We start from the raw sequence: 11,972 nt of genomic DNA, 5'->3' as shown, positions 1-11,972 counted from the left end.
TAACAAATTTGTTTACAGCCGTGAAGCAGTAATGCGTTTCGGTTTGAAGAGTGGGGCAGTCGTTGTAACTATACTTGAGACCTTAGAACTTATATCTTTTTTTTTTATTGCTTAGATGGGTGGACGAGCTCACAGCCCACGTGGTGTTATATGGTTACTGGATCCCATAGACACCTACAACGTAAATGCGCCACCCACCTTGAGATATAAGTTCTATGGTCTCAAGTATAGTTACAGCGGCTGCCTCACCCTTCAAACCGAAACGCATTACTGCTTCACGGCAAAAATAAGCAGGGCGGCGGTACCTACCCGCGCGGACTCACATGAGGTCCTACCACCAGTAAAGACATCTTAAGGTATCTCAAGGTAAGTGCCGGCATTTAAGTTATAGATGTCTATGGGCTCCAATAACCACTTAACACCAGGTAGGCTGTAAGCTCGTCCACCCATCAATGCAATAAATAAAGAATACTTTTCAACGCAATACATTCGGAACGCGAAATTCATTCAAAGTTAAGTATAAACGCATAGTACACTCCTATATTCTATACACAATAAAAATTCAAATGAATTACAAAGGCAATATAAAGCTGTGTACACATTCTCTATTGGCTCAGTGCATTAGGCTAAATCCACATGGAGCGTTTATTGCGAACCTCTTCCCATTTATAGCTTTCCGTCGAATTGGAGTGTAGTGGGTACAATGACATACGCTTACTGAGGTTTTCTTTTGTTTTTTTTTTATATAACTCCACGCTTGAAAGGCAAACGTGGCTAAGCCACAATAACTGCTTTGTACATAAATGATAGGCAATAACCATATTCGATGCGCAAAAAATATATATATTTCTAGGTCTATTAAAATCATTTCAATCCTACAGCTAGAGTCGTTAAAATAGTTTTGTTTTCAGGTATTTCAACCTTAAATTAGTCTACTGTACAGTTCACGCATAGTCGCTTAGTCACGTTTGCCTTTCAAGCGTCGATATATATTTATGGATTCATCATACATAAGTCTTACATACTTAGAGCATAGGGAATTTTAGTTTGAAGACAGTTAATTGTATTTGATTTTCACTCGAACGAACCAAATGACGAACGAACACTTCACAATTTCGATTCGTTTTATATATACCTATTCATTTATACTTTTTTTTTTATTGCTTAGATGGGTGGACGAGCTCACAGCCCACCTGGTGTTAAGTGGTTACTGGAGCCCATAGACATCCACAACGTAAATGCGCCACCCACCTTGAGATACAAGTTCTAAGGTCTCAAGTATAGTTACAACGGCTGCCCCACCCTTCAAACCGAAACGCATTACTGCTTCACGGCAAAAATAGGCAGGGTGGTGGTACCTACCCGTGCGGACTAAAAAGACGTCCTACCACCAGTAAACAAGAGATTTTCACTCGAACGAACCAAATGACGAACGAACACTTCACAATTTCGATTTGTTTTATACATATGTATCATTTAAGCATTTTCTCAACTGTTAAAAAATTTTGATTTTCCAAAATCATTCTCAAAAAAAAGAAATAGACAACAGTACGGTCAATATCCACAGTACAAAAGAAAAAAGAAATTCTATTCACAAACACAGAGGACAATAGCATTTAAATGTTTGGTTTTCGCCTATTCTAAAAACGTGACACCTATTCATCTTATCAACGGCTTAACTTGGCTTAGCGTTGAATGTCGCGACCTGTCTGGTCAATTTCTTACCTACATTTAACTCGGCTTTTAGAAGACGATAAAAGATTAAATATCCTATTGAATATCTAGTTTGAAGAATGAGACAACCTTTAAATAATACAACTGAGAGATCGACCTCGCATCTCGAGATTGCTGAGGTCTATGGGCTCCGGTAATAAATTAAACATTCGTTCATTCACGCAATGAGAAGTAATCATTACATCATTCGCGGTCCTTTTTGAAGCGAGGCTTGCGGAGAATACTCCCTTGTTGGCGGCGACTTGGCTCTACCAAAAAGTCCAAGAGCAACGGTAACAACTCAGCGCAAGATGATCTGTGTGCTCCCCCCCCCTCTCTATCCCTCTCTCTCTCTTTCTCTCTCTCTCTCTCTTTCTCCCTCTCTCTCTGTCTCTCCCTCCCTCACCCTCTCTTTCTCTTTCTCCCTCTCTATCTCTTCCCCTCTCTCTTTTTCTCTCTCTCCCTCCCTCCCTTTCTCTGTCTCTCTCTGTCCCTCTCTCTCTCTCTCTATGCCTACCTACAAAAGTAATAATAAAAACAAAAAATAAACAGGATAATATAATCTTTAGTTTTCGTATTCTTAATTACCAATCATTAACAAGCGCCAGTTAGAATGTGTGTAGTGATAATTGAGAAGCGAAAGACCTAACAACTTGTATATAATATGTATAAACTTATCTTAAAAATGTTATTAGTGCGATTCAGAATCCTATCAACTATACATTATTAGGAATTATTTTTCTTTAATTATATTACGATTATTATTATGTCGACAACCGTTGCGTGTCAATCGGTAATGTATATAATGTATTATTTTATTTATATCAAAATACAGCTTAGCTTAGTAAAACTATAGCACAAATTGAGTTGCTCTTATGAAGAGAAACAACATTTAAAGCTATTGCTTCACCACTATTTTTATATGTTTTTATATTTTAATATTTCAAAAATGCTTTTTATATGTCTAATGTTATAATGTTTCAATGTTATAATGTTCTATATAATGTTCTAATGTTTCAATAATCGAAATTCTATTTATGTCATCTAAAGAAGAATGTTATAAATAACATAATAACCTCTTTTAGGATTAATCGTATAGAGGTTACATGTATATTTATTTTTTTGTCAGGAGGAAATCGCCGGTCTTCCGCCCTTCATTGGGGATGGAGGGCGGGGCATGTCGGAGTCGAACCGACTAAAACCTCCTGTCTCTCAACAACCAACGTCCAAACCTCGCATGAGACAAAACTCATGAAAAGGCATAGGGGGGAAAGTGAAGCGTTTAGTGCGGCGCACAGCTCTCCCATCACCCTCCCCCTCGGGACGCCGGACTGGCGGTCGTCGGCGTCACGACCACCAGCCCTCTCGGTCGGCAGGCTATCCGAAGCCCGCCTAGATGGCGCCGGTTAGAATAGTCTATCCTACGGAATACCCCGCTGGGTCAGAACCAGCGTGGGTTGAGGATAGCCGGCCTTCCATCACCCGGATGCTCATGCATAAAACGCGTGCAGAGCAGCTTGCACGTCGTCTTCTTAGGCCCCCTTCGCCGGTCCTCAGGCCGACATGTGAGGGAGACCCGAAACACTTAGAGGGCCAGGGCTTGGGCGAGATCCGCCTCCCTGGCCACCTATGTATAATAGTAAAAATTGATTCTCACTCTATATTCATACACCACACAACAAAACCGCCGGTACGTAGGTACCTACTTAACCTTTTCGAATCTAAATATTCGTAACTAATCCTTTCGTATTAGATCTGATATGTTTCCTAATTCGTTAGCATATTGTAGCGATTCAAATGCGAATGTCTAAAGGAGGAGAATGCGGCCGTATTCTGTATAAAAAGCATTTGGATATTCTTAAGGATAAATTGAAAATCCGAATTTACTTTTTCTTTTTGAGAAGTGCGCGTTTGGGATGGTATGGACATATGATGAGACGAAATGAAAATGAGGTTGGTAAGAGAGTGTTAATTGTGAATGTGGCTGTAGAGGAAGAGGTAGAACTAAGAAGAAGTGGATGGATTGCGTGAAATACGTTTTTTTTTTATTGCCTAGATGGTTGGACGAGCTCACAGCCCACCTGGTGTTAAAAGGTTACTGGAGCCCATAGATATCTACAACGTAAATGCATCACCCACCTTGGGATATAAGTTCTAAGGTCTCAGTATAGTTACAACGGCTACCCCACCCTTCAAACCGAAACGCATTACTGCTTCACGACAGAAATAGGCAGGGTGGTGGTACCTACCGGTGCGAACTCACTAGAGGTCTTACCACCAGTTAAAAAAACCGCAAGATACTAATAATTATATCTACAGATCACGAACATCGCAGAGTTTTGCTATAAAAAATTATTCCTCTCCAGAATAAGAACGCAAAACGAGAGAGTTGGAACTCATTAAATTTTCAGTTTCAACCCATTTCAGAGCGAGTCTGAGCAAGCGAATTATTAATTAATCGCGACACGTGTGTGCGATAATTTTCTTATTTTCAAATTTATCATTTGAAAAACATTTGAACTTAATTAAAGAAAAAGGCTTAGACGACGCTATATTAGGAATGGCCGGATCGCGACTATGATATTCCATTTGCTTCCCGTAATCGTAATGGCGTAAAGCTAAAATCACTGTCCGCCTACCAGGCTTACAGTATTTTATAGGTTTCCCAACTCAAATACCTCCCAATAGGATTGTTTCGTAGCGTCCCACACTTTAAGACGAAGCCCATTACTTCTGTTCGGCTGATATAGACAGGATTGTAGCAGTACGAAGGTGTTGGGGACCAGACATCGTTGTAGAAGTTAATTGAATATCAGATCCTCTTTACGTCGATAATCCTCAGTGCTAAGGGTCGTGGCCTCCTCTAATAACTTTCTCCTGGATCATCTTGCGCCATTCCTGCCTGTCCTCGGCTGTGTGGATAGCAATGTGGACTGAAGTATTGAGAGTGGAGCGTATCTGGTCCGACGAGCGCATTGGGCCTTCTTCCGCATACCTTACCTGTTACCAGCAGCTTTTCCAGATTGTCACCTCTCTTTCTGGAGATATGTCCAAAGAACTCGAAACTCCTCCACGCGCATGTAGTGCTGAGGCGCATTGGAATCTTGAGCTCGGTAAGAATGGATTCGTTGGTTCTGTCCAACGAGTCCCGAGCATTTTCCTCCAGAACCACATCTCAAACGCGTCGATGCGTTGGCGGTCGGCTTTCTTGAGGGTCCAAGTCTCTGCGCCGTAGAGAAAAATGGAAAAGACGAGAGAGATGTTTCTGTCCGCCCAAACACGGTCCATTTGGGACATAGCTCTATTTGCCATACCAATTCGCCTTCTGATGTCCTTTTCGAAGGATCCATTACTAGCTATGACGGAGCCAAGATAAATGAAATCCTCTACGACTTCCAGGTTTAGCTTAATGGTCATAGTGAGAGAATGGCTGCGATCGACCACCATAACATTTGTCTTTGCTCTATTTATGAGAAGCCCCATTTCTCTGCTGGTTCGTTCCAATTTTCCCAGCAGGATGCACATTTCTTCTTCGTTGGACGCAAAAAGTGTTGTGTCGTCAGCATAACGCAGGTTTGTGAGCTTCGTTCCACCAATGGAAACACCACCACTCCAGTCCTCGCATACTCGCCGCATTATATTATTATACTCCCCAAAAATGTTAAATAAAATAGGAGATAAGATACAGCCTTGTCTTAAACCTTTTTTAAATGAGAAAGGCTTGGAAAGCGTGACGTCAATCCTGACCATGCCTTGTTTGTATATCAGACAGATTGTATATCAGAAACAGGCATTATTATATTGCATATAGAAAATAACGCACACAAAACGAAATCGTAAAGTTGTTTTAAAATTTTAACAAACGCCAGAATAAGCCGTAAAATTATTTATAGTCGTGCTCAGAACTTGCATCGGTATCATCGTAATCTTTACCATTAAAAATCGTCTCGAAGGAAGAACATTAAGTAACATACCTTTAAGTTGTAGTTCAGAAAGCATATTCCCTGAGAGCGCACCGCATATGGGAAGCTCATAAAAACTCGATTAGGTGGAAGTTTTCTGTGACCACAGTCAATGGCGATACAGTGAGCCAATCAATACGATTATCGTTCGTCGCAAGCGACGGGTTCGACGAGTGAATTAACCCTCAGACACAGCCCACTAAGTTTCTCGCCGGATATTCTCAGTGGGTAGCGTTCCCGATCCGGTGGTAGATTCTGCGAAACACGACTCTTGCTAGGGTTCGTGTTAGCAACGTCGTCAGGTTTCAGCCCCGTGAGCTCACCTACTAGTTAAGGTTACGCTGAAATAGCCTCTCAAGGCTATCAGCTTAGGTAGGAAAAAAAAGCAGTCTAAATCGTAACTAGATGTAACAGTGGCTGTTTTTCACGCCATCTCGATCTCAAATTCGAAATCTTTCAGAGAGGCTGTCAGTATTATTTTAATTTTTTTTTAGGAAAACTAAGGCACTGCTATTACCTAAACTAGGTTCGCGTGCTGAGTGGGAATTGAAAAGGAATTGTTATGATAGCTACGTCGGGCACCGCTGATAGCTATGTACGATACCGCCTTAAATGATTATCTATGTTGTCCTCGCTGTTGTTCCATCCTTATTAGAAGTTCTACAAAACAATAACGGGTCACAGAGAGTATGTTCTGTTACGAATTGAACTTTAATTTCGAAGTGTCCGAAGTTTAATGAGTGAAGCTAGTAGTATACTCATCATGCAATAATTTTGCTCGATAGCAGTGAACAGTTTTTCAAAGTACTAATTTACCTAACAGAGTAATATAACACAATTAAGGCAGTGCACAGTTATGGCAATTAACGGCATACTGAACATTTTCCGGCATACATAACATAGCACAATTAAGGCAGTGCACAATTATGGCAATTAACGGCATACTTAACATTTTTTGGCATACAAATAATAACACAATTAAGGTAGTGCACAATTATTGCAATTACCGGCATACTTAACATTTTTCGGCATACACATAATAACACAATTAAAGCAGTACACAGTTATGGCAATGAACGGCATACTGAACATTTTCCGGCATACATAACATAAAACAATTAAGGCAAAGCACAATTATGGTAATTAACGACAAACTTAACATTTTTCGGCATACATAACATAAAACAATTAAGGCAAAGCACAATTATGGTAATTAACGGCATACTGAACATTTTCCGGCATACATAACATAACACAATTAAGGCAGTGCACAATAATGGCAATTTACGGCATACTTAACTTTTTCCGGCATATATAACACAATTAACGCACAAAGAACCTGGTAGTATTACTTATTATGAATAAATCGGCGTAGACCTTACCCGTCTTACCGCCAACTAGTTCATTTCTACTAAGAGGAATCATTCGTTCCGATTTGAGAGGTGATACCGTGGACATCATGCCAGGTTGCGTTGCGATATCCACGTAATATCAACGTGGACTCCTAGCCATTTAATATCAGGTGTTCCATGAACCGATTTTTCAGTCTATTTAAGCAAAGTCGCCAGGCTGGGCCCCGTGAACCGGCCTATATAATTTTTTTATGATGATTGATAGTTTACTGGTGGCCCGAAGGCCTTTCCAGTTTCACCAGGACAGGTGGGCGAGCAAAGGCTCAGCCAAGAGGGGCGGGATTTGCTAAAAGCTGCCCGAGCGCCTCCGAAGGAGACCTAACAACTCAAAAGCAATTGCTTCGCGAATGAATCTACCACCGGATCGGAATCGCGACCCGCTGAGAAGATCCGGCGAGAAACTCAGCGAGCTGATTGATGGGTTAGGTGAGCCTATATAATACGTCTGATGAAGCTAATATAACCCCTCAAGGCTAGGCGAAAATAAACTTTAGTGCCTCACTCACTCTCTTTCTCTCTCTCGCTTTTTGAAAACACACGAACCTCCAAACCAGACCACTGGCTCATTTGCCTCAAATTATAATTTTTAATCAAAGCTTATAACTTAATCGTAAAGTGCACCTGTGATTACGAAGCTACATCATGAATCCTCTACCAGAGAATCATACTGATACTGCAAGACATTGTGTAAGTATATGATAAAGGGAAGATCTTCCACCGAGCGGTTGATATTGCTCGATAGGCTGACAGTCAAAATGTTGTTGTTCGGAACTTGTTTAAATTCAAGCTTATTGTTACGCTGGCAAGAGCAACGCCATCTATCGTTGAATAGCAGAAACGAACACCAAAATAACTAGTAAAATCGAGAACACCCAAGAAGTACAACGACATCTATTATCAAATAACGGAAGCACATATATGGCCTTATCGAGAATGTTCTCGATAATACTAGGGATGTCGTATCGAGTATATGAGCGTCTCAGAGATGACGCGAAGGCCCGGTCATCCGTTCTCGTCGAACCCGTCACTTGCGATGAAGGGCTCGACGAGTAAATTAACCCACAGACACAGCCCACTAAGTTTCTCGCCGGATCTTCTCAGTGAGTCGCGTTTCCGATCCGGTGGTAGATTCTGCGAAGCACGGCTCTTGCTAAGTTAGCAACGTCGTCAGGTTTGAGCCCCGTGAGCTCACCTACTAGTCAAGGTTACACTGAAATAGCCTCTCAAGGCTATCAGCATAGGTGGGACAAGAAATAAAGGACGCGAAGGCGGTTAGTAATTTGAACTGCTCGAAGCGAAACAGCGAACGGATCACCTGAAGCGAAACGGAAGAAGCGAATTAGGAATTGTAAAGTGCTCTATAAGTGTTCTAAGTTTTTAATACAGTTTTAATTTGTACTTCGGTAGGCAGCGGCTTAGCTCTGCCCCTGGCATTGCTGAAGTCCATGGGCGACGGTAACCACTCACCAACAGGTGGGCCGTGTGATCGTCTGCCTACAAGGGCAACAAAAAAATTATTGATTTATCTCGAACCCCAGCGCGTAACATTAGCTTGAAAATATCGTAAGCGAGATTCAAACATCTGTCAAATATCTCGCGTTGTATGATGGCTACCCGCCAGACCGGTCTCGCCAATCTACCGCGTTAGGTATCACATAAAAGTTTTAATAATCACACTATAATGGAGACATAATAGTAGCGAACCGTGACTCGGGGTAAAGACAAACTATCGGAGCAACTTGTAAGAAGTTCCGAAGATCGGCGGCGGGTAATTAACCTCTGAACGAATGTAGCCGCCGACCGACTGTAAACTACCCACAGACCGACTTAATTAGGTTTTTGTTGTTACTACTCGAAGACGGGTTCCGTTAGGGGTTACTTTTATTACTTTCTAATACTTTTTTTTTATTTTATTGCTTAGATGGGTGGACGAGCTCACAGCCAACCTGGTGTTAGGTGGTTACTGGAGCCCATAGAATAGCTACAACGTAAATGCGCCACCCACCTTGAGATATAAGAGATCTCAGTATAGTTACAACGGCTGCCTCGCCCTTCGAACCGAAACGCATTACTGCTTCACGGCAGAAATAGGCAGGGTGGTGGTACCTACCCGTGCGGACTCACAAGAGGTCCTACCACCAGTAATTGCGCTCTTGCTAGGGTTAGTGCAAATTCTCTCACGTTGACTCCGTGAGCTCACCTACCCGTCTGGGCATAGCTGCCCTAGGCTACCAGCGAATTGGGTTAAAAAAGGGGGTCAAAGAGAATGCAACATAGAAAAGAAAGGTAGAGCTTTGCTCTTAAAGCGCTTCGTAGAATCTACCACCGGATCGGCATCGCGACCCATTAAAAAGATCCAGCGTGAAACTTTGTGGGCCATGTCCATGGGCTAGTTCACTCTTCCAACTCTTGGAATCGACGAGATCAACGAAGACAATACGGGTGCATTTTCCGTATCTCAAACTAACCTTTGCCGAGACGAAATTATCGTCATGATTTTAGAAACTGTTCTCATGGATGGAACAATAGGGTTGCCGTTAATGAAATAGAATAAAGATCTCAATGAAAAAGCGACAGCCCTGACTGGTCATCGATACAGAAGCCACGACTGTTTAGCGGAGACGTCACGTTCTCGCCCTGACCGGATTATCGGACGGTCAATACGGATATCGGAACGAATTATTTCCGTTCCTATATCCGGATGACCGGGCGAATGATACCTAGTTACTAAGCCCGGATATGAATCTATCTATTTGATTGCGCTATGAAATAATTGAGTTTCTCATATTAAAAATGCCCTTAATTACCCCAAATTATGTTTTACTACTACTGTCTACTGTATGTCTGAAGCGGATCCTCGAATATTTTGGTCACATTGCGAGAAAAGACGGCTATAATCTGGAAAAACTTATGATCACAGGGAAAGTTGAAGGCAACAGATCTAGAGGCCGCAGCCAGTCTCGTTGGTCCGATCAGATCCGCACCGCTTTGGACAGTACAGTGTACAGCGCGCTGCATGACGCCGTGGACAGGGGAAAGTGGAAAAACATCTTAAGATTGAAGCTCATGGGTGATGGTGGTCACGACCCTCAGACATGAGGAACACGACTCGAGGAGGATGTTTTTTTTAAACACGTCGAAAGATGCATGGTTTTGAAGTCGTCGTGGCCTAAAAGATAAGACGTCCGATGCATTCGTATCAAGCGATGCAACGGTGTTCGAATCCCGCAGGCGGGTACCAATTTTTGTAATGAAATACGTACTTAACAAATGTTCTCAATTGACTTGCATGGTGAAGGAATAACATCGTCTAATAAAAATCAAACCCACAAAATTATAATTTGTGTAATTACTGGTGTTAGGACGTATTGTGAGTCCGCACGGGTAGATACCACCACTCCGCCTATTTCTACCGTGAAGCAGTAATTAATTTCGGTTTGAAAGATGTGGCAGCCGTTCTACTATACTGAGACCTTAGAATTCATATCTCAAGGTGGGTTACGTTGTAGATGTCTATGGGCTCCAGTAACCACTTAACACCAGGTGGGCTGTGAGCTCGTCTATTGCCATGATACTAACAACCTCCAATAACAATTTTTAATTCTAAACAGTCTTGCAAATTTTTTATGTTAATTTTATTTTTTTGGCTTGTTTGATCAGATTGCGGATTAAATCGGCAGGGCTATGGTAACATTTTTCGGCGGACTCACCAATGCTCAAAAGTGTTGAAAATTCAGAAGACCCTCTTATTCAATAGTACGGTATGCTAGACGATAATAACCAAACAATAATATCCGCAAAAAATATTGTATTAAGCAATATGTATTTTGAGCATACGCTATCTAAAAATCTCTTTTGCGCATTAAAACAGCGCACGATCTAATATACGAGAGCTTTTCTATTAAAACGCAATTGTACGCACAAAGGAAGACGAATGAAAATATCCGACAAAGGGAACGGGTGGGGGGCGGACTCAGATCGTTTTAATAGGGGGGTCATATTTTTATAACTACAAAAAAAAAAAAGTTATAGTTTCATGTTCGAGACAAAAAAATATGGTAAGAGGCTCTTGTAGCCCATAATCTTCAGGCTGAAGGTCAAATTAGTCTATCACCCTCGGCTATATTATGACTCTTCTTAATTGAACTTTTGTGACCTGATACATAGCTATGCTGGCTTGTGTTAAAAACTTTTTACTGGTAGAAGGACCTCTTGTGAGTCCGCACGGGTAGGTACCACTACCCCGCTCATTTCTGCCGTGAAGCAGTAATGCGTTTCGGTTTGAAGGGTGGGGCAGCCGTTGTAACTATACTGAAACCTTAGAACCTAATTCTCAAGGTGGGTGGCGCATTTACGTTGTAGATGTCTATGGGTTCCAGTAACCACTTAACACCAGATGGGTTGTGAGCTCGTCGACCCATCTAAGCAATAAAAAAAAACTTAAAACATTTTATATACTCATATACTACTGCATAGTGTTCAAAAGAACTGACAACTCTTTCGCGAAGTGATTCATATAGATGAGGCGAACACAATATAAAAAAAAATTGCAAAATTATTATTATACGAATTGCAGAATTCTGCCAATTATAGATTTGAGCAATAAGATATCGCAAATATTTCGATATAAAAACTGTAAAGAATCGGATAAAAGTAAAAAATAAAACTATTAAACCACAATCTTGTCTTCGGTTAGACAAAGATATTCAAATTGGTGTCCTTAGGCTACTGCTATCACTTAATATTAGAAGGGTTATGGCAGTGATTCTCAACCACTGTTCCGCGGCACTTTTGTGTGCCGCCAAATTTCAAAAGTGTGCCGCCAAATTTTGCGAATACATAATAATGTTAATATTATTAAATTATATCATTTTAAAAGAAAAAT

This window comes from Bombyx mori, chromosome 7 (genome assembly GCF_030269925.1).
Source record: "Bombyx mori chromosome 7, ASM3026992v2".
Classification (NCBI taxonomy): Eukaryota; Metazoa; Arthropoda; class Insecta; order Lepidoptera; family Bombycidae; genus Bombyx; species Bombyx mori.
This window is presented reverse-complemented; position numbering follows the sequence as displayed.